This window comes from Cnephaeus nilssonii (assembly GCF_951640355.1).
Source record: "Cnephaeus nilssonii genome assembly, chromosome: 17".
In the NCBI taxonomy this organism is placed as follows: domain Eukaryota; kingdom Metazoa; phylum Chordata; class Mammalia; order Chiroptera; family Vespertilionidae; genus Cnephaeus; species Cnephaeus nilssonii.
This window is the reverse complement of record NC_137088.1, coordinates 33,479,609-33,502,167: the sequence shown is the minus strand read 5'-3', so window position 1 is coordinate 33,502,167 and position 22,559 is coordinate 33,479,609. Positions and strand designations below refer to the sequence as shown.

Genomic DNA, 22,559 nt, shown 5'->3' with positions numbered 1-22,559 from the left:
CTCCCACCCGAGTACCCAGCTCCAGAAAGCAAAGCTGCAGCTGCGTTTCCCAGGGGAAGGTCAGCAGCCACCCTGAGGAAATGGGTCCAGACCCACGTTTCAGGCGAGCACACCAGGTGCTGCGAGAGGCTCTGAGGCCCTTCCCTCGCTGGGTCTGAATAAGACTGTGAAACTACATAAAAAGAGGTTCTATGGAAAGTCACCTCATCGGGTGATCTGACCACAAATTCACATCCCAGGCCTATAACTTCCTTTAGCAGAAGGTTTTTAAGCAAGCCCGGTCCATTGTTAGCACACCTCTGAAATGCCTAAAGAGCAACCCTCTTTTCCAGACCCCTCAAAGGTGCAATCACCCTCAAGGAAGCACAGAATCTTAACTACCCTGTACCTTGCTTTCTCGGACCTTGATGTAATCTTCCTTAAGGTCCCTCCTGAACTCCAAATGCATGAAATAAACTGCAACACGGCTGTTCTCAGGAGCATCTGATATTTGCTTCCCAGCATTGATGTCAGTTTGGCTCAAATAAAATCTTAGGTGAATTCTTTATAGCTTTGGACATTCTCACATCGACATGACCGAGGGTACCCTCCCTGCGGGGTGCCCCGAGAGCGAAACCCCAGGCCCAGAGGCTATCAGCAGCCCCAGGAGGCTCCTACTTTTGTGAGCCTGAGTTTCTGGACACAGGTGGGAATAGCTTTCAAAAACTTCTCTCAGGTTTCAGCATGGGAAGCGCTGGTCTCTGAAAGGCCCTGTCAGTCTCTGAAAAAAGCCTCTGTGATGAAGTGATTTATAAGAAGAAGCATATATTTAATCTCCATCCCTATTCGTGGCACGGAGCTCTAAAAATCCCCGGAATTTGCTCTGGAGATCAGTTCCGAGTATCTTCTGTTATGTTAATGAGGCAATTGGTAGACGGTGGCCTAGGATGGGGGCAGGTTGCTTGGAGAACCACTGTGATTCGAGGGTTGGAACTTTCAGTCCCACTCACAGGATCTATGGGGGAGGCAGAGGAGCTGGAGGTTGAACCAATGGCCAATGGCTAATGATTTCATCTGTCTTGCCCATGCTAAAAAACCTCCATAAAAAAACAACAATCGGATGAAAAAAAAAGAAAAGAAAAGGATGGGTTCGAACAGCTTCCGGGTTGGTGACGCTGGGAAAGTGGCGCGCTTGGCGAGCGCGGAAGCCCTGTGCTCCTTCCCCACACCTTGCCCTGGGCATCCCTTCCCTCCTGCTCCTCCTGAGTGACAGCCTTTTATAATAAACCAGTCATCTGGTAAGTGAAGTGTCTCTCTGAGTCCTGTGAGTCACTCTAGCAAAATAGAACCCAAAGAGGAGGTCATGGGAACCTCCCATCTATAGCCAGTTGGGTCTTAGGTGACAACCTGGACTTGCAATTGGCGTGTGAAGGGGGAGGGGCACTGAGCCCTTAATATGTGGAATCTGACACTGTCACCAGACAGACGGCATCAGAACTGAGTTCAATGATAGGACGCCCACCTGGTGTGGAAGAAGTGCGGGGCGGTGTGGGAAAACCCACACATTCGAATTGTAACCCCTTTCCTTGAAGAAGTCTCTGAGTGATCCCTTGCTAACATACACCCAAGGAATCTTCTCTCCACCTGAGACCCATGCTCTCCTGACACAGGTGCAACCAGAAAGGGAGGTGCCAGACTGCCCTGTCATTCAGAGGCCCCGCCACCCAGAGGCCCCACCTCCCAGCAGCTGCTGTGTAGGAGACTACACGCCAAAGATGTGTGGCTGACCTCGAGTTGGCCACTGCCCTCTTGTGCCTCAAATTTCTCACCTGTTACGTGAGGATAGTAATAACGCTGTAAGATAATATAAGTATTAGAGATAAAATACATTTTTGAGAATTGCAAAGGGCTATTATTGGCCATATATTCAGACTGCCATATATTTCTGAATTAGAAGCATCAGAAATAGTTACAATAATGGTAGCAATAGGAATTGCAATTATAATAACTACCATTTATTGAGTAATTGCTATGTGTCCATCACTGTACTGAGAACTTTCATCGTTTTTCTTCCCTGATCCTCACAACAACCAGAGAAGAGAGATTCTACATCATTCTATATCACGTCTCCTTTGACAGAGGACTCGGGGGCCCAGAGAAGTTCACTGACATGACCTGAGTCCCACAGTGAGGTAGAGACCAAATGACATTTACACCCAGACTCATTGGACATTAACCACACCTCACCTCTCTCGAAACAGTGTGTTCGTCAATCTCTGAGTGTGGCCCATTGTTCATAGCATTTCCTGTTTAGTGAGTTTTTATTTTCTTCCCCCAAATGAGGAAGGCTAGCAGATTGGGGGCTACTAGTCTGGGTGGATTGTTTTAAATCCTCTGCTCCCTAAAGCCTTTGAAGGCAGGGACTTCCCAGGGAGGTGCCACCACTTGATGTCTTGGGGCTGTCATTTAGGGTGATTTCTGGAGGGTAAAAAATTTGGTGACACTGTGCCCAGCATCTTACAAATACACAGTCCCTTTAGGGTAGCAATTCCAATGTGCTGACCAGACCCATGTGTAGTATGTTCACGGCATTTGGTTTGGGAAGATGAAAAAGTTCCGGAGATTGGTTGCACAACACTGAATATACTTAACACTGACAAACTGTGCACTTAAAAATGGTTAGGATGGCAAATTTTATGTTATGTGTATTTTACCACAATTAAAATTAGCATGGAAGAAAAAAAAGATGTTCACAGCAGAGTGCTTTATAAGAAAGAGAAACTGCAAAAGGCCAATCCCTCATCACTAAGGGATTAATTAACCAACTGATTTACCCAACAAATGAAAACCAATCTGAACAGAGTCAACAAACTAGGGGCCCTGGGCCAGATCCAACACTTTTGTTTTTGTAAATAAAGTTTTACTGACACAAAGCTACACCCATCATTTGCATGTTGGCTTTGCATTCTAGCTACCATAGCAGAGGTGAGAACCCTTAAGAAGTTTGTGGACCCCTCACTTAAAAGACCCAAGACCCAGAAAAATGATCAGAAATATGTGGGGGCGGGGGGTGGGGGGGAGCAGGGAGAAGTTGGCTCCCAAGCACAGCCACACTGAGCGTTCAATTTTGAAAGAAAATTTAAAATTTTAAGATCATATATGGGCTATATGGTAGGCAGTCACACAGACAGGAGCAGAGCAAAGAGGAAGAGCCAGGTACAGAAGGTCACCTGGGTGCCTAGCAACAGGCAAAACTGGGAAAACTAGGACCTCGCCCCGAGGGTAATCTTTCCTCCCTAGCATATCGCTGGTCATGAGGTTCGGACCGTCCCCTGACCTTTCCTCCCCTGGCATGTCGCCAGTCATGCGGTAGACCCCCTTGGAGGAGGAATAGGGGCTAAAGAGTGGCTTCATTCGACTCCCATGCAGGCCCTTGCACAACACTCCCTTGAGCATTACTAGGAATAGGAATAACATCTAGGCCTCTGTTGTGTTCCAGCTCCAGGCCCGGAGGAGCAGTAAAACCAGACAAGCGATGCCATGGCTGACATCAAGGCCAGCACGAGGGGAACCTGTCCCTGCTCACCAAGCATGCCACTTTCCCAGAGAATGGACTAATGACCCCCTGCCCTGGTGCCAGCTAATAAGCGGAGAACGTGACCCTGAAAGGACTTACCTGCAGAGCTGGTGAATCTTCCATTGAGATCCTCTCCAGGGACCTCCCCTAAAATCCCCACCCTTAAAGCCCTTTGGACAGAGCACCCAGGGCCGCTCTCAGCATGGAGCTCACGAGCCCTTCCCCACCCTCTTTCCCCAGGAGACTTTTCCTGGTCTCTCTTTTTCCTAAGCTCCCAGGGCCCTTTGTAACTTGCTCCCGAGCCCACACAGCTCAGGTGGCTCCCATCTTCTACCTCTGTGACTTTCTAAATAAACTTTCTCTTGAGTCTTGGCTCTGAATTCTTTCTTAGCCAGAACGCAAGTACCCAGGTCTCTGGATAGAGGTCTGGTCTGACGCCACTGGCCTAACACCTGGTGCTGGTCTCCCGGTCAGCAGCTCTCTCTGGATGGTGGAAATTGGGATACGTTTTATTTCCTCCTTTTGACTTTCCTGTGCTCTCCAAATGTTCTGCATTAAAGATATTACTTCCCAACGCTATAAAAAATGACAATTGTGTGACTCGATGGAAGTGTTAGCTAGCAGTACTATGGCAACCAACACTGCAATACAAATGTATCACATCACACGTACACCTTAAACTTACACAATGTTTTCCTATGTCAAATCTGTCTCAACTTTTAAGCCAGGGAACAAACAGTAAATACCTTTCTCATTGCCTTGGCCCGTAGAGGTAGCTAGTGTTGACTCTGCGGCTTTTAACAATCACAGGTCTTGATACTAACAGCCTCTCCCGGCCAACTTACAACCTGGAGGGTAGGGAGAAGGCCTCATGGGAATTCTCCTGACAGGTTTCCCTCTTGCTAAAATTACCGGACACCCAGGTGTGTGGCTCTGATTTTCAGCTGGGGTGGGGTGGGGTTGCTCTAGGACTCAGTTGTGTTTCAGCTCCAGGCCCAGAGGAGCAGTAAAGCCGGCGGCGGGCGAGGGGGGAGGGTCCTTTTTTCTGCCAAGGGCCATTTGGATATTTATATCATTCCCTGGACATACAAAATTATCAACTTAAAAATTAGCCTGCTATATTTGGTCAAACATTTAATTAATTCACCCTTAATGCCTTGGCAGGACCAGACCAAATGATTCTGAGGGCCTTATTCGGCCCGCAGGCCGGACGGTCCTCACCCCAGCTCTAGGACATCGTGCCAGGGAGGTAAAAAGTGAAAATGTATGGGGGTTCTTGGAACTGATTTGGTTAGGCTGCTGAGTGCTTCAAAATCCCACTGTGATGACCATTACCCCTGATCCCGCACTCGCTGTTTTTGTAATCCTCTTGGGTGCTGTTATTGTTTTGTGTTACAGATTACAGGTGGGGAATCGGAGGCTCAGAAGTTCAGTGACTCTCCCCTCAAGCTCACACAGCTGGCACAGGGTGGAGTCAGGATGCGAACCAGGAACTGTCGGACTCTCCACCTCCTTGGGCTTTCTACTACATGGGTTGTCCCGTCAGGAGAAAGTATTTTGGCTGGCTCATTCATAACTCAGAGTCCCACAGCATCTTCTCTTGGCTGCGCACAACCCTGTGAGAGTCTCGTAAGTGATTATCAGCTCTTTTCTCAGATGGGAACCTGGAGGTCACAGTGAGGAGGGCTGCTACCCAGTAGGGCTCAGACCTCAGGGATGACAGCTTCTGTCCTCTAAAGATACCCTCCTCCAAATCCCATGTTGCCTGTCATGTCAAAAGTAAACCCAAAAGGGCTGCCTGGAGGAGGCAACAGGCAGGCCTGAGATCAAACCCACCTGTCGCCTCAATTGCTTTCCTATAAAATGAGCTCTCACCTGGTGTGGATGGGTCAGCAAGCCTCGGAAGAGAGGAACAGTGGCTGGCTTCTATCTGTTTATTTCCTAAAAAGTCACCAGCCCTGGTGGGGGCCAGGCCCCTAGCACAATATTCTCTTTATCTGAAAGCAGAACTCACATTCCAGCTTCTCAACAGCAGGCACCTGGCTTCCTGCTGCCCTGGGCTACTCATTAACCAGGACTGGGCCTCAGGAAGAGGCTGAAGTGGGAGTCTGCTCCCAGTCTGGGGGAGGGAGCCGGGAAGGCAGCGCTGGATGATGTTGGCACTGGGGTCAGATCAACCGGGCTTCAAATCCTTCCTTGCCATGTGACCTTGGGCGTAGTCAATTCTCCTCTCTAAGCCTCAGCTTCCCTATCTGTATAGGGAGACAATACCTGTGTCCACTTCACAGGACTACTGTGAGGAATGCGTGAGCCAGTCAAGTGCCTAGCAGTGATCTGGAACAAGCACTCAATAAATGTTATCTGTCATTTTTACAAAAAGAATAACAGCACCCAAGTCGCAGGACTGTTGTAGGTTAAAATGTGCCTCTCAGCACCATATTCAGCTGTTAAGGAGTTAAATGTTAGGGAGTATTCTTACTGGCATTTATGATGTTTACGGTGATGACTCTGGAGGTGATATGGAGTGGGACAATCCCATGCCTACTTGGCAGCTGGTCAGAGAGGTGTCCTGAGCCACTAGGGATATGACTGCCTGCCTATCCACCTCTAATGTCACAGCATGAAGAACAGGTCTCCATGGGGTCAAGTGGACTGTGGCAGAGCACCCGGGTTGGGGAGTCTTGGTGACAAGGACAGAATCAGGTCCACCACTGGCAGTAGCAGGCCAAGGGTCTTTGGGCCTTTTCTCCTAGTCCTGGCTTCCTAGGTGACCCCAAATCAACCACATCCCAACTCTGGACCAGTGGGAGCTTGGTGAGGGGCCATTACCTCCTTTTCCCTCCCCAGGCCCACCCCCGCCGGGAGAAATTGCTGCCCAGGAAGCCAGGGTTTTCCAATTCCAGAGCAGAATCTACCAGTGGGTCATGAAATCAACTTAGAGAGTCAGGGCTATCGTTTTTCTACAAGAAACTAGGAGAGAACAGAGCCCCGAAGACGGTGAGGACATGAGTTATTATTCTTGAAACTGTGGTTTCAGTTTCATGCGTGTGGACGTGTGTGAGCACATGCGGCATCCTGTCGTAAAATGTATTTCTTATTGACTGTCAACTACAAGACGCTGAAAGCCCCGACAGCAAGATCGTTTTACATCGAGGTAAATAAGGCAACTGCAGAAAAGCGACTGAGTCAGGCTCCTGCCCCATTAACCCCCTTTAGAAACAGTGTCGTGATCCTGAACTGAGGGGGGTGGGGGGGAGCTTCTGTACATGTCAGGATACGATCAGCAAAAGCTAGATGTCCTTAAGGTCTGTAGATTAGATAACAGAACTGTGTCAGTATTAAACGCCCTGGGTTGATAATTATGTGTGCTTACATAAAAGAGCGAATGGCCTTGTTCTTACGAAACACACGCTGAAGGGTTAGCTTGGGGTAAAGGGGCATCTTGACTGTAAAACCCCCAATGATTCAGCAAAAAGAGAGAGAAAGAGAGAGAGAGAGAGGGAAAATTAAAGGGACTATTTTTATACCATAGAGAGAAAAAGATGAGGCCAAAGTGGCACATGTTGACAATGGGGAAAATCTAAGTGAAGGGTATATGGGAATTCACGGTAATATTCTTGCAACTTTTCTGAAGGGTTTCAATTTCAAAATAAAAAGTTTAATGAGGAGAAAACTGGGATAGCAGCTCCGATTCCTGGAGCATCCTGTCTGTGCCGGCAGCCAAGTGGATCACCCTTTCACTCGAGTCCGACCCCAATCCTCAGAATCAGCTCAGCGAGGACCCCTCGCTCGGTGCACCCGCAGGCCCAGTGTTCGGCCATGACACTTTTTGCAGCACCCCAAGACAGATCACTGCTCGGTGGCAAAGCCAGGATGGGAACTAGGCCAGGACTCCAAAATCAGTGCTTAGTGCATTTGCAGGGCTGCCTCCCTGGCACAGGCTGGCACAGGTAGCCAACCCGGGTGATGGACCGGCCACCCAGAGGTGACAACATGTGGATAAGGTCCCACAGCCTGGGTCTGTCTCCTCCTCTCAGAGCCTGGAGGAAACACCAAGCTCCTAGGCACCACACCTCGGGTCCCTGCCGAGCTGGTGAAACCCATCGCCGTGGGGAGAGTTCAATGCCACTTACGTTTGGAGGCTCCTCAGAAAGGGCAGCTGTTCTGGACCTATCACAATGAGAGGAAGCAAAGAAGGAAAGATCTGGTCAGGTTGTGACTTGTGACTATACACAGGACTCAGTCTTCTTCCAGGTGTGACCACCCAACTCACACACGCGAGGAAGGGCCCCCACCAACACGCAGTGGGGACAGAAAACTGGGGTGCTGAGGCGCTCCTGCACACTCACATGCTCACACACAGACACACTTGCTCACACACCCCTCTCCTGGATGCAGTGTCCCTGAAACTGTCCGCAGGTAGCCTGTGCTGGGAGGAGCAGATGGCCCAGCCCAGCGTTGGGAAGAGATGGTTCTTCTTGCTGCCTAAGCTGTACCCCCCACCTCCAGCCCCAACCCAAATGCCCACACTCCTGTGAGCACCCCACCAGCCCAGTCATGTGCCCAGGTCTGGGACTGGCTGTTTGCTGCCAGCAAGGAAACATGCCAAGGTTAGATAGATGAGCTGCAAGGCTCTGGGGACCCCAGATTCTTGGAAAATACTTATCAACTGTTTAGAGGCTCTGAGATTCATGTGCCAAGAAAATCTGTTAAACTTTGCTGAGCCCAGCAGTCCCCAAACGTGATTGACCACCAGCTGGAAGGCTCTCCTGGTTTGCTGGAATATAAAAGTGCAGAAATCCAGGAAATGGTTCCTCAACAACTAAGATCTTACATTTAAGTGGAAAGGCAGAGGGCCTCCAGGCCGGGGGCTTCCCATTCTTCATGCGTTTGCAGCCCGACCCTTACATCCTCTTCCTCAGCCTCAGAAAAGGTCCCAGAAGTCCAGAGAGCTCCCTGTCCCCCGGATTAGACAACCTCATTGCTATGTTAGGGCCCCCACAGTCAAGGCATTGAGAACACAGTGGTGAACAAGACAGCCGAGGTCCCATAGGGCCTGGAACCCATGGTAAAGGCCAACATGTGACAACGATGTCATGGAGCCTTTATTTTCTGGGTGGACACATGTGAAGGCTGGGGCGGATTAGTAATGTCTCCAACTCATGTCGGGGGTGGAAGTGGCAATGTGTACCTTGCTTATGCTGGACAATATCAAGGGAAGAGGGACAAAGGGAAAGATGAAGGCGGCATGCTGAGTGCACAATCATAAGAACAGCAGTGAGGGAACCGGAGGAAGGAGAGTGTAATTCCCTCTGGGGTGAGACCTTAGCAGTTGCATGAAGCCGGCCCAGCTCAGAGAGGAGAATAAGAATGGCACTAAATCCCTACAGGGCTAGCGGACTGGCAACCAGGCCCCTTCTTCTAGGGACAGCCCACATAAATCCCACCAGGAGACCCACACATGCCTGCTCTCAGTCTATGGAGTTTTGGGTGGGCTAACCCCACTTCCCACTTTCAGGGGTGGGCATGTGAGCCAGGCCTCGTCCATCAGAGGGGCTGTCACAATTGGCTCAAGGACAGGCACATGACCAAGCCTGGACAATGACAGTGATGACAGGAGTTATGCTAAAAATATTGGGGGGAAAAGAAGGCTCTTTCTAAGCTGAGATAGCTATGGGACGGGGGACACCCTGCAGCTGGGAGCACCCCAAGGAGAATGGAACCGACAGAGGAGGGATATGGAGCCCAGAAATGGAGAGAAAGGGGTCCCAATAACAGCTCACAACACCTGGGTCCAGCCATGCCTGAAGCATGACCCTGGGGCTTTCAGGTAAAGGAGCCAGTAAATGTGTGTGTTTTTGTTGTTGTTTTGTAAGTTAGTTTGAACTGATTTCTGCCACTTGCAACCCTAAGAATGGAGACCTATGCCCTGCTTTGAATGTGCTGGGTAATTTCATGCATGCCTCCTTCTCTGACACTCAGGGCATCAGAAAAGTGGGGTACAGATGGAATGACATCTGAGGTCCCCCTATAATGTGCCCCTATGGCGGTGTTACTCTTGCTACCAAGAGAGCCTATTGCGAAGGTTAGGACTGCATACGTACCTTCCCCATGCCAGAGAAATCAGCCCTTCTCAAAGCGAGGCCTGGAGGGCTTGTTAACATGGAGCTGGGCCCACCCCAGGGGTGAGTTAGCATTCTAACAAGCTCCCAGGTGATGATGACTGCTGGTCCAGTGACCACATTTTGAGGACCTAGATTCTAAATCTATTCTACTCTTCCTGGTAGCTTGGGGCAGGTGCCCGTGCAAAATAAAGCCCCAGCCGGGCAGGAGACCAAGGTCGCTCGGTCTTCAAAGCAGACCCCCAGTTAAGGAAAGTGCCTGTGTGGTTTGAGGATGAGCCAGTCTTTAAACAACGAAAGTACCAGGTCCCAGCTGACGACCATTCCATTGCCCATCCTTCTGGCCAGCCCTCCACCCCGGCATGTATCTAAGTATTGGGGAGGCTGAAAGGGACATGGAGCCTCCTTGGGCTCAGCAGGCTCTTCCAGGAGCCGTGAGCATCCCCCAGCGGCTCTCGGCACCAGGCAGCCTGCCAGCACCAAATCCCGCTGCGGGCCTGGGCCTGACACACTGCCTGGGCTGCCTGCTGTCAGCACGGCCTGGCGGGCCCTGGGCTCTCCCTGATTTACATCCGACTTGGCTGCCTTTAAAAGCCTCCTGTGGCTTTTGGACCAGGGACGCTGTTCAGTAGAAAAGGGCTTCCCCACCAGCATCCTTTCCAAGGTGGCACTGGCCCAGAGGGTCTGGCCTGGCTCAGCTGCCTCCCAGCTGTGTGACCTTGGGCGAGTTACCTGCTCACTCTGGGGCCCCAGCTTTTCATGTGCATAATGGGAATAATGGTATCTTTTGTGGTGATTAGAGAAATGATGCTTACAAGGCCCGGAGCCTGGTCTTCAGAGGCAGCGGGGACCCCACAGCTGTGACTTATCTCCTTGACTCAGAGCGGTCCCAGACCAGCAGCACTGGTGTCGCCTGGGAGCTGGTTAGCTATGCAGAATCTCAGGCCCCATCTTAGTCCTTCTGCATGGAAAGGAGCATTTTAACAAGATCCCGGGTGAGGTCTACAGCTTCCAAGTCTGAGGGGCCCAGGCATGTTATTATTGTGGTTGCAGCACCCCAAGACAGAGCCGAGCCAGGGGTGGGGCTGGGGGCGGCAGGCAGGTGTCAGAGGTGATGAAATGCTGAGGGAACAAAAATTCTCCGATGTCTCTCATCCTCCCCTGACCCCCGTGATGGCTCAGAGAGGGGAAGAGACAAGGGCGAGGTGTGCCCTACAATGAGACTTAGTGAGGAGGTTCGGATCCCAGGATTCAGCCAAGGTAACAAAATTTACTGAGAACATTCCAGGTCCCAGATTTGGGGCTTTCAGCAGTCTGGCTGCCTCTGTTCCTCTCCACAAAAGGCTGAACCTTTTGCATGCAAGGAGGCAAGTTTAATGGCCCTCTGCCTGGAGCGAGCTGCCCCGAACTCCCAGCAGAGACTGGCAAAGGGGCTGCCCTGGAAGGTTTGTGCCACAGCCTGGGGGGAGGAGTGTGGAGCCGCCTGGATTTCCCAGCTCTAGCCTTGAACTGCCCTAGGAAAGCGCCAAGGGTCCCCCTTCGAGGGCTGTGAATGGAAAGGCTACGGAGCTGAAGTTCCTGAATCACTTCCCCTCCACTTCCACTGGGATCCACCTGCAACACACGGCCATACCTGCCATACCTGCCATTCCTCCAGGGCCAGAGCCAGCACACTGCAGGGTGGGGGAGGGCGCTGCCCTGCCGGCTGCGGTCACAGAAACCAGGTGACCAGATGCAGATGCAAAAACATGCCATGCTGAAAAATATCGGCTCAAACTGATAAACTCTGTGTTGACAGCACAGAACAGACCTGTGGACAAGAGCTGCCTCTGGAAGACCATGCTGTCATGATCGGTACCGTTTTTTTCCAGGCCTGGAACGCTAATCCTTTTAAAACAGCCCACACCTTCCACTGGTGAGAAGTGGAAGACAGAAACGAATTCTGCTCAGTACCATTGGAGAGAGGCTGGCAGGTTTGGGCGGGGGAGAGGGTGTTCTTTTTCTTTTCTTTTTCTTTTTCTTTCTTTCTTTTTTTTTTTTTTTTTTGAATGTCTGCTCTAATCTATATTCTTCTACCAAAGGTAGAAGAAACCCCACCTTGTTCCCCAAGGAAATGTGTTTTACTAAAAGCCCGTGCCACAGCTCTGCTCAGAGCATCTCAAACTCCAGGCCCCAAATCGGGAGGGTCCTTTCAGAGGAGGACTAAGACATCTTGAAAACCTACAGGACGACAATAGCATCCTTAAAGGGACCCAACCAGAGTAGCACCCCACGCAGTGATGACAGGTGCTCCCCAACAGAGAAGAGAAAGGGTGTTTCCCCCTTTTACTCAGCAGGTGTTTTCCCCAAAACACGAAGATTCCTTACAAATTAGTAGTGAGGACCAGAGAAGGGAAAGGACTCGCCTTGATCACACCACAAGCCAGCAGCCAAGGCCCCCCAAACCCTGGAGTCCCGGAGCCCCTGTGATAATTCGTTGAATTATTTTGTGCTCAGCTCTACGAGGGCATGATTTGGTCTGTCTTGGTGACCTGCCACATCGCCAGGGCCTAGAACGAATAAATATTGGTTGCATGGGTGCACAGTGATGGGTGCATTGCATTTCCAAGCCTGGACCCACTCGGATGTTTAAACTCAACATCCTCATTTCAGGGCTCTCATTTCAGGGTTCAGGGAATCAGAGGGATTTTGTGTGTGAGAGTGTGTGCTGAGGACCCCCTGCACACCAGGCCCTATGCTGGAGCATCCTCCACCCCCCGGCCTGTCCCCCCAAGTGCCATGGATAGATTAAAGGCAAGACCACAGAGACCTGAACTCCGCCTTACAGGGGGGCTCAGAGCAGGGTGAAGTTGTAACCTTTTTGAGTGCTTACTATGTGTCAGGCATCGTTAAGGGGTTCGAGGAAAGCTTCCTGAAGTAGGTGGCAGTACAGAGAGATGCCCAGGAGGCATGGAGGCTGGTGAGGAGGCTACTGTCTTGAGCTGTGGTTACATTTACCCAGACATGAGATACCAGGTGCCGTCTGGTAATAGAATGAATGTCCTTGACTTCATGGGCTGAGTGCCCCATGAGGGCTGAGCCATCATCATCTCCGGGTGCCGAGTGGCTACGCAGCAGGATGGCAGAGCCTTCCACACCGGCCCCTCCCGGTGCCCTCCACCCACTAAGCAGGTCTCTGCTGATGCCCACCAGCCAGCTTCACCCCTCCACCCCCAACCAGGCAGTGGGCAGCCTGGCCCACAGGGTTAAGGTCTTTCTGCTGGAAAGGGGATGGTGAAACATGGCACGAATTCACTCATCACTTTTATTTTGTGCAAAGAAAAGCCATGGGATAGGTGGGATTCTCCGAGCTGGTTGGAGCGACCCTGCGGCGATGTGGCCCAAGACGCCACTTAATGGGGGGAGGCTGAAGCTCAGAGGAGCCAAGGAGGACCCAAGGTGAGCAGAACCAGAACTCAGCTCTCCTGCCCTTCGGCCCAGGCCTGCTCGGACACCTATTGGCCCTCTCACAACTGCCTCAATTCTACTCCACAGGGGCCAGAGCTGCCCACCAGGAGCCAGGCTCCATGCTCCTCCCCACGCAGGTGTGCCTGCTTTCCAGGAACCCCCATCCCAGCGTCCGTAGGTGTCTCCTGAGCAGCCAAGCGCTAAGGAATCTTTCAGATCTTTATGGCTTTGCGCCCTCTTACCCCCTTTCCCATTTCGCTGCGATAAGATCAGGATCTGAGAGTCTTGGCAATGGCCATTGAAAGTTTGAGAATGAAAGTTTGAGATAAAACAGCCCTCAAATTCACCTGTTTTACATAATCACGGAGAGGCAGGTGGGGCTGGGGAAGAACCAGAGGTTTGTGAACAATGGGCCTTTTGATGGGTTGATCTATGTCTCATTCAGACCTCAGTCTCCTCATCCCTAAAGTGGGTGGACAGGGAAGGTTAACTCCATAATCCGAAAGTCCCCATACTCCCCAGCCAAATGGCCTACCCTCCCTCAAAACTTCCCAGGCATTCCTTGACATAAACTGTTCATTAACTCTTCTTGATAGAGATCTCCTCCCTCCCACGAGGCTGTGAGCTACTTGAGCACAGGGCTATTTGGTATATTTAACCCTGTCCCCCTGGCCCGGGCACTATGCCTGCCACCCAGTAGGTGCTCAATAAACATTAGAACACATGGACTCTGGTTCCAACACTCCTCCCCATTTCCCAGCTGTGTGAGCTGGGGCCAGCCATTTTTCTGAGACTGGAAGAACTCGTCCAAAAGATGGAGATAGGAACCCTGAGTCAGGTACAGGGCTTACCATGCAGCCAGGGTGATAAGGCGGAGTGTGTGCTCAGTAAGTATCGGTTCCTTCCCACCTGAGAATGCTGAATGGCCTCGGGTGGCTTCACTGCCCACCAGCAGGGCAAGTTCAAAGTCACTGGGTGGGAGCATTTCATTCACTGAGGTGGTGGCACTCGGGGTGATTAAGACAGGCCAGTCTAGGTCAGTGATTCCCAAATGCTCACTAGCTGTTCAGAAGGGCCTGGCAGATCTGTATGTTCTGGAAAGCAGTGTTTCTACAATGGTCTGTTGTTTGACTAGAGTACGTGGCAGAACCAAGAATAGCACGATGCCATTTTCGAAACAAAACAAAACCACATCTACCTCAAATCCCAAATAATACAGATTCTAAATAACATTAGATAGAAGAGGCAATGAATACTGATCTGGAAAGTAATAAAAAGGAGCATATGTCCATATAGACATCTGAGGGATACAGTTAAAGCTGTAGGAAGAGGAAAATGTATAACCTGAAAGGCCTTAATTGTTATAAAAAGAGAAATAGATAATAGATTGTCAGTCAGATGTATTAATATCTTTAAGGATCACTTTGAGCTTACACAGTTTTGTATTGTTTAAGGTATTGTTTTTTATAATTAAAAGAGATTCCTTTGACAGTCTCCCACTCCTAGAAAAATGAAAATATATATCCACAAAAAGACTTGTACATCAATGATCATAGAAGCTTTATTCCAAATCGCCCCAAACTGAAAACACCTCAAATGTCAATAAAAGAATGGATAAATAAACTGGTGCATCCATACAACGAAATACTACTCAGCGATAAAAGGAATGAACTACCGATACACTTTGAACAGCATGGCTGGATCTCAAAAACATCAGGCAGAAAGAATCCAGACGCGAAAGAGTCTACGCCATTCAAGGCCATTCTAGGCTTAGCCAAACCTATGTATGGTGATAGAAATCAAAACTGGTTCCCTTTGGGAGGGAAGGGCACAGATACCTTTCCGGGGGAACTGGAAATGCTTGGTATCTTGATCTGGGTGGTGGTTACACCTGTGTAATTCGCCAAAACTCATCAAACTGTAACAAAATCTTTGCATTTCACTGCATGTAAATTATATCTCGACTTAAAACAAATTTTTTTTAATCACGAGAAATTTTTTTTTTAATATAGATTCCCAGGATCCACCCTCAGAGATTTTGATTCAGTATCCAGGCTGGGCCTAGAAATATGCATTTGTGAAAAGTAATTCAGGTAATTCTGATACATGACTAGAATTATTACTGCTGGCCCCTGTCCCCTACAACTCCACCCCCCCCCCCCCCGCCGCCCCCTTTTATTGTTTTGAGTGATTTGTGTGTTGGTTTTTACAAGAGAGCTGGTTGATCACCAAGCTTTAGAAACATAACCATTTTCATTCCCTCTGCCCTCTCCCACCACCCCTGAACCCTGCCCCTCAGCTCGGGTTTCCAAATGAAGCAAGCCTCTGACCAGGTGAGATGAGAAGGGAAACCCCAAAGCCCCGTCTAGGACAGACATACTTCACCCTAAAGAGGCCAGGGCTGCACGCTCCCAGGGAGGTCTGAGCCAGTAAGTTAATGGCCTGTGTACCTGTTAAACAGCATGTCCAGGCCTTCACCCTGTGTTTACAAAAAGAGCTCAGGGCAAAATTCACTGGCATAGAAAATGCTTTGTGCCCTGACCAACAGTTACTTGGGCCATCCTTGGTTTTCTACACCTCAGCCTAATTCCTCACTCACCATCAGGGGTCTCCCAGGCTCGGGGGTTTAACTGGCTTCTCCACCGCTGTCCCTAAATCCAATCTGATGCCATTTCTATCTCAGCGGCTCTCAGAATAAAGGCCAAGCCCTTTACCTAGCACTCAAGGCCCTCCACCAGTTCTCTCCAGCTAGGTCCCTGAGACCTAGGTCCCTAGGTCTCACCTACTGTGCCCTCTGCCGGTTAACACTAGCCCATCCTGTTCCTCCATTCTGATGCCAACTCCAAAATCACCTCCTCTAGGAAACTGAAGTTCCACCTGCCTACAACCCTGCCATCAATGCACACGGAGTCCTCACTGCCCCCCATGGTCATAGCAGCTGCCACACTGTCCTTTCTCACCCCCGCCCCCGCCCCGCCTCTATGAGCTCCTCGAAAGCCAGTGCCTCACCAGAACTAACCTTAGCAAGGCTTATTAACCAACTAAATGAGACGCATTTAAAAAGAGCTCTCATTCACATTTGAAGGCCACTGAGCATTTCCACATCCACTGCTCCTCCCCAGATCCCATTAATTCACACAAACACTTGGGCCAAGGTAAGTTGGCCAATGCAGAGGAGTGAGCTATAGCTCCAAAGAATCTGAGTCTCACTTGTGACCTTTTGCAGAAATTGGGGATCAGCCCGCACCAACCGAGGTAACCCCGGGGCTCCAAAAACAGCCCTAATTCTCACCCAGACCCCCTCCAGCTGCAGCCAAGCTGCATTCCAGGGGCTCCTTTTAATTTATTTTTCGGCTCTTTTCTATATACAGGAAAATGTTCAGTGATCCAAGTGTCTTATTTCGGGACCTTTGGAAAGACTTTCAGGTAAGTACAGTTCCCAAGCCCTTTAACAGGTTGACAGGTGGAAACTTGGAGTTAGACAATGCCACCCATGGGGTCCAAACTGCGTAGGAAAAGTGGCAGGGCGCCCAGAGAAGGTACAGAGAAGGGGAAATGGATAACCAGGGACAGAATTGAGGTGCCAGTGAGTTCCACACACTCACCCTCCAACCCTGAGGACTGGGGCACCTTTGACTCTTGTTTTCCCCAGTCCTGGCCCAATTTCAACTCCCCAAGATATTAGTTCCTCAAACTCCACAGAGCCAAAACTCACAGCTGGCCAAGGGAACCTAATCCTACCACTGTCCGGTCACCCTGCTGTCCTCAGGGTGGCTCTCAGTTTGCTCATCTGCAAAATAGGCACTACCCACCAGGGCCTCCCAACGCTGCACGCAGATGTGACCCCATGGCAGCAGGATGAGCTGAAAGAGAAGGGTCGGGGGAGGTTGACGGAAACTGTGTCACAGGTCGGTACAAGGGTGTTCCTGAAGGGCAAACGCTTGAGGGGGCACCTTAGCCTTATCACATACCACAGTGACCCGGGACCTTGTGGCACCTCTAATTAGCAGCTCTGAAGCCTGGCTCAGCTTTACAGCTTACCTCGGGCTTATTCAGCCTCATCTCCCTCAATCCCCTCAAGGACACAGTGCAGCTGGCACTGACGTCCTTGCTGCCTTAGGCCCAGGGAATCACCCAAGGTCACGGGCCAACTAAGACAGTACTCGAACTCAGCTCCCTAGGGACAAGCACCTGCCTCGCAGATTCTGCTTACCTCAGGACACTCTACTCCATTTTACAGATGAGTTCACTGAGGCCCCAAAAAAGGTTGCCCAAGGTCAAGTGGGGGCTGAGCCAGGCCTAGGACCTCTAGTCACTTTACCAATCCCACCCATGTGGTGGGTACTCATCAGCCAGTGCCCTCAGGCTCCCTCTAATCCCCGTTTCCAACACCATCCTGATGAAACCTGTCCTTCCCCACTCCACCCCCATACCTCTTCATGCCCACCCCGCACTCCCTGAATGACTCCCTGGTTGAGAGGGAGGCAGGCGGTTGCTAAGTGCTCACCCGCGCTCTCTCTCATAAAAATAAACTCCTTCTGGCTAGGATACTCTGGATGAGATCCCCTCCCTTCCAGCCAAGAAAAAATTTAAAAGAAAATTTTAAAAGATCTCCTCCATGACATTTATTTGAACGTCAGCAGTGCCGAAGCGTGGGCCAATTTACCAAAGTCCAAATGGAGCCACGCACCACTAAACCTCAAAATCTCAGCCTGAAGACCCTCCGTTTAAGCCTCTGGGCTGTTGCTGAGCTGATTTATGTCACCAGGCAGGAAATGGGGGCCCGGGCTGCCTCCCAAGCCTCTGGGGCTGGTCCTGGGGAAGGCCAAGATCTGGCAGAGGCCTGGCAGTGACCAAAATAGCCAGGCTGGTGGCCCGCGGAGCACACGCCTCCCTCTGGGTGCCCAGGAAGGCGGCCCACAGGTCCTCTCTCCCGTCCAGGCTAAAGCTTTGGGGCTGTGGATTCTCTGAGACTCTCTCTGGCTTCCCTAGTGGGAACCATAGAACCTCCTGCCCCAAAGAGGAACCCCCAGAAGGAAGGGAAAAAGTCAAGAGGAGTGTCTTGCTGTCCCTGCCCATGGCCCTCTTGGCCTCCCGCTGTCCCTCAAGACCGCTGGACATTGGCACTGCCACCTGCACGCCACACTCGGGCATTACCCTTGGAGCCAGGCCGCCCTATCACCTCTCCCCACTCAGTGCCTGCCCTGAAGAACCAGCTCCTCTGTTCAGCTCTCTAGAAACCAGAGACACTCCCTCAGGTACAGCAGAGGACACACAAGTGCTGCAACCAGGGACCCAGAGACACAGCCGCACTTGGGGACACACACGTGCACAGGCAGGTACTTGAAGACACACACACACACACACACACACACACACACACAGGTTCTCACCCACCCTCTCGCGCGCACGCCCGCGCACACCCACACGTTCTCACAGACACACACCAAGACACACAAGTGCACACGTTAGAAGACACAACCACACTCAGGTATCACAGACACACCAGAATACACACACACACACACAGCCCCGGACACAGAGAATAGCAGACATACATTGGGTCACACAGCGCATGCTGCTGGGGACATGGAGAAACAGCCACCCTCAGAAACACACACACACAGGGACGCGGAGATACACACAGACGCCCAGTGAGCCTGAGACGCCGACACACACACCTGCCGCCTGCACTGGAAGCCCGAGCCCTTTCGCCAGGGAAACAATAACAGCCCGGCCAGCAGGTCTGAGCAGGCGACCCTCCATACCTCCCTCGGTGGTGAAAGGGGCGCCAGAATGGGGGACACTGGGCGGGGAGGAGGTCGGGACTAGATGGAGCGCGGGGACCAGGTGGGGGCTCCGCGCGCCCGGCTCCCTCTCCCGCGGGTACCTGGGGCGGCCGCGGCGCTGCACTCCCTTCCACTCGCCGGGGACTGCCCGCCGGCTGGGTCTCCGGCCCGCGGGGTCCGCGCTCCGCGCTCCGCGCTCCTCGGCGTGGCCGGGTGTCCGAGCTCGCAGTCCTCAGGGCTCGGCGACGGCAAGCGAGCCGGACTGCAACCAGGGCCCGAAGCTCGGCGCTGGCGGCGGCGCGAAGGAAGCAGTAATTTATAAGCGGCTTCTTCCTGACCTCGCGTGTCTGTTGTCTGAGCAGGCAGCTCTCAGCATCACCCATCCTGCTGGGTGGAAAAATACCAGCTTGGCCGGGCCGGGGGCGGGCCCGGGGGCGGGCCCGGGGCGGGGCCTCGGCGCCCTGCCCCTCCCCACACGCGGACACACACATATGTACAGGCGCGCGCACACACGCGCGCGCGCACACTCCACACGCGCACGCGCGCACGGGCTCGGACACACAAAGAGCCTGGGTTCGCCGAGCGCGCGCGCTCACACCGCGGGCGGTGGTCGAGCACTCAGCCAGTCGCTTCCCCCATTACAGCGCATTTTTCAGGAAACCCTTACTCTACAACCCCTGGTGCCAAGTGGTACAGCCGGGCCTCAGCCCCTTCCTGCCAGGAGAGGCCCCCAACCTCGACTCTGTGCGGCTCCTCGACTCGGTCCAGCCTCCGAACCGCAGCACTCGCTCATCCACCTGGCTCCTGGGAGGAGCCTGCGCTTCCTCGAGTGGCAAAGTCCAAACCACTCCACTGCGTCCTCCCCGGCGACCATCCAGGTTCTCAGCCTTGATCTGCTCCTTCAAGAAATGGACACAGCAGCCTTCCCTTGCTGCCTCCCCCAGGCATGAGGGCGCCCTGAGATTGTGATGTGAAGCCGGCAAAGAGCTCCAGGATGCCAGCTGGGTGATCTTGGGGTAGTGTTACTCGGGCTCTCTGTGCCTTGACTTCCTGATCGGTAAAATGGAAATAAAAATAGGAGAACTTATCTCCTCTGGGTGCTGTGAAGATCCGAGGTTAACAATGTAAAGCAATCAGAACAGCACCAGGCACTTAAGTGCCAAGCAAGTGTCAGCTACTGCGACTATTTTTAAATGAAAATGGGGAATGTGCCATTATTCTTGTCCTTATTTGCATGAGCGGGTCCTCGGAGACCATTTTCCAAAACCAGGCCCTGGCTGAGCATGAGGGGGGAGTGCTGTGTGACTTCCAGCAAGGTCTTTTCCCTCTCCAAGCCGTTTTCTTCTCTCTCCTTCCCTCTCTGCACTGGGAACTGTGTGGAGAGCTCCTGGATCCTTCCACCTTAGGCTGAGACTAAAGGAAAAAAGTACCAAACAGGCCCTGCAAGACAACCATCCCCCGCGTCAGACCTGGCCCAGCCGGAGCCCACTGCCTGGGGGAGCGCCATAGCACCCTATTCCTGAGCAGCCGCAGAGATGGACCAGGGGTGCTGAATGGAGGAATACCGGAGATGACACTGCCTTTCCCTGGCTTCCTCATTGGGGCCCCCTGCTGTCTGGCTCCATTTGGGCCTTCTGGCAGGCTACCCCCACCAGCTCCAGCCAACCCAGACAGCGGCCCCTCCTGGCACATACCCTCCCTTGCCTTCTTGTGCCTCCCCTCCCCTTCTCTTCTGCTTCCTTTCTCCAGGAAGCACCAGGAACCAGCAGTGTCTCCAGCAGCCCAGCAGCCCCAGGTGGCACCCACTTCCAGTCACCTCATCTCTCCTTTGAGTTCAGGGTACCTGCACCCCTTTTATCAGTAAGGAAACCAGAGCTGGAGAGGAGAAGCTATTGAGCCTCCACATTTCTCCCCTTCTGATGAAAGTGAGGTTCCTCCATGAATTGAAGGCGCAGACGCAGTCAGAAACTCCCCAGACTCTTTGTGCCTGCACCACTGCACACAGTGCCAAGTGGCAGGTCACAGAGTGTGGAGTTGGGGTTGGAACCAGGAGGCTTTGACTAAACCACAGGGTTGAGGAGAATGGAGAGGGAAGTGTGTTCCAGGCAGAGGAAGCTGCTATGCAAAGGCTCACTGGTGCCCTAGCCGCCTTGGCTCAATGGATAGAGCATTGGCCTGCGGACTGAAGGGTTGTGGGTTCGATTTCGGTCAAGGGCATATGCAGGCTCGATCCCCAGTAGGCGGCGTGCAGGAGGCAGCCGATCAATGGTTCTCTCGCATCATTGATGTTTCTATCTCTCTTTCCTTCCTCTCCAAATCAATAAAAAATAAATAAAAAAAAAATAAAAGGCTCACTGGCAAGGGTGGCAGTGGCCCTAAACAAAGGTGATGTGGGCCCAGCTAAGTGTGACTGAGAGTGAACAAGGGCCGTGAGGCCACGGGAGGAATGATGGGAGTGACATGTCCAGGGCTGCAACTTGAAAAAGTCCATTGCATTGAATGAACTGCAGGCCGGCCAGTGTAGTGCAGATAGTGTCAGCACAGATCACATGAGCAAGTCTTGTCCAACCCTCTGTCTTCCTCCGCTAGACCATTAACTCCACACGGAATGGGCCTTGTTCTTAGTGCCCCTGTTGAGTCCTGGGCCTGCCACCCACTAGGTACTCAAGCAATGTTTGTTGCATTTATTTAATTTAACAAACCCTTTATAGCTAAGCTACATGTTGGGAACAGTTCAGTGCATTTAAATATGTTAATTTACTCAATCCTCACAATAACCGTACTCTTAATCTCCCCATTTTACCGAAAGGAAAACTGAGACACAGAGAAATTCAGTAACTTGCCCAAGGTCACTCAGTGATCACATAATAGAGTTGGAATTCAAACCCAGGCCATCTGGATCCAGAGGACACACTTTTGTAAAAAATATGTGTTTGCTGCCCTAACCAGTTTGGCTCAGTGGGTAGAGCATTGGGCTGATGACTGAAGGTTCGATTCCGGTCAAGGGCATGTACCTTGGTTGCGGGCACATCCCCAGTAGGGGGTGTGCAAGAGGCAGCTGATCGATGTTTCTCTCTCATCGATGTTTCTAACCCTATCCCTCTCCTTTCCTCTCTGTAAAAAATCAATAAAATATATTTTTAAAAAATGTGTGTTTGTTGAATTTAGAAAGAGAAGAAGAGGGAAAGAAAGATGCGCCTTCCTGCATACCCCCTACACATCCCCTACTGGGGATTGAGTCCATAACCTGGGCATGTGCCCTGACCAGTAATCAAACCAGTGACCTCTCGATGCATGGGACAACGCCATGCCAGGGCAGGAGGACACACTTTTAAATGAGGGAATTCCTGGGCTCTCAGTGATTATCAGATAAAAACCCAGCCTCAGAGGGCGGGAGAGAGAGGGGGAGAAGAGGAGGAGAGGAGCCAGGAAGGGCTACAACCTCGACCCAAGGACAGGAGGGTGGATAAGAGGTAGAGGAGGGCAGAGGTGGTGGAGGAATCATGGAGAAACCCAGGGTGGGGAGGGCTTGGCATGGAGCCAGAGACCCCGTTCCTCTTCTTCTCTGCTGCTACCCAGCTGTGTGACTTGGGCCTGCAAGCCTGCTCTCTGTGTCTCAGTGTCCTCATCCATAATATGGGACAA

At 51.8% G+C, this 22,559-nt stretch overlaps 1 protein-coding gene across 2 annotated transcripts in view; it reads right to left on the bottom strand.

The window, feature by feature from the left end:
* Positions 1–19,298, bottom strand: part of SLC6A6 (solute carrier family 6 member 6) — a 74,770-nt gene extending 55,472 nt beyond the window's left edge. The window contains exons 1-2 of one of the 2 annotated variants that reach the window (XM_079794682.1): positions 19,016–19,154; positions 7,690–7,726 (exon numbers count right to left, since the gene is read on the bottom strand). The gene's annotated coding sequence lies outside the window, so the exon portion shown is untranslated. Of the gene's footprint in view, positions 1–7,689; positions 7,727–19,015 lie in introns of both variants that reach the window. The other variant, XM_079794684.1, reaches the window with a different exon arrangement.
* Positions 19,299–22,559: the final 3,261 nt, after the last annotated feature.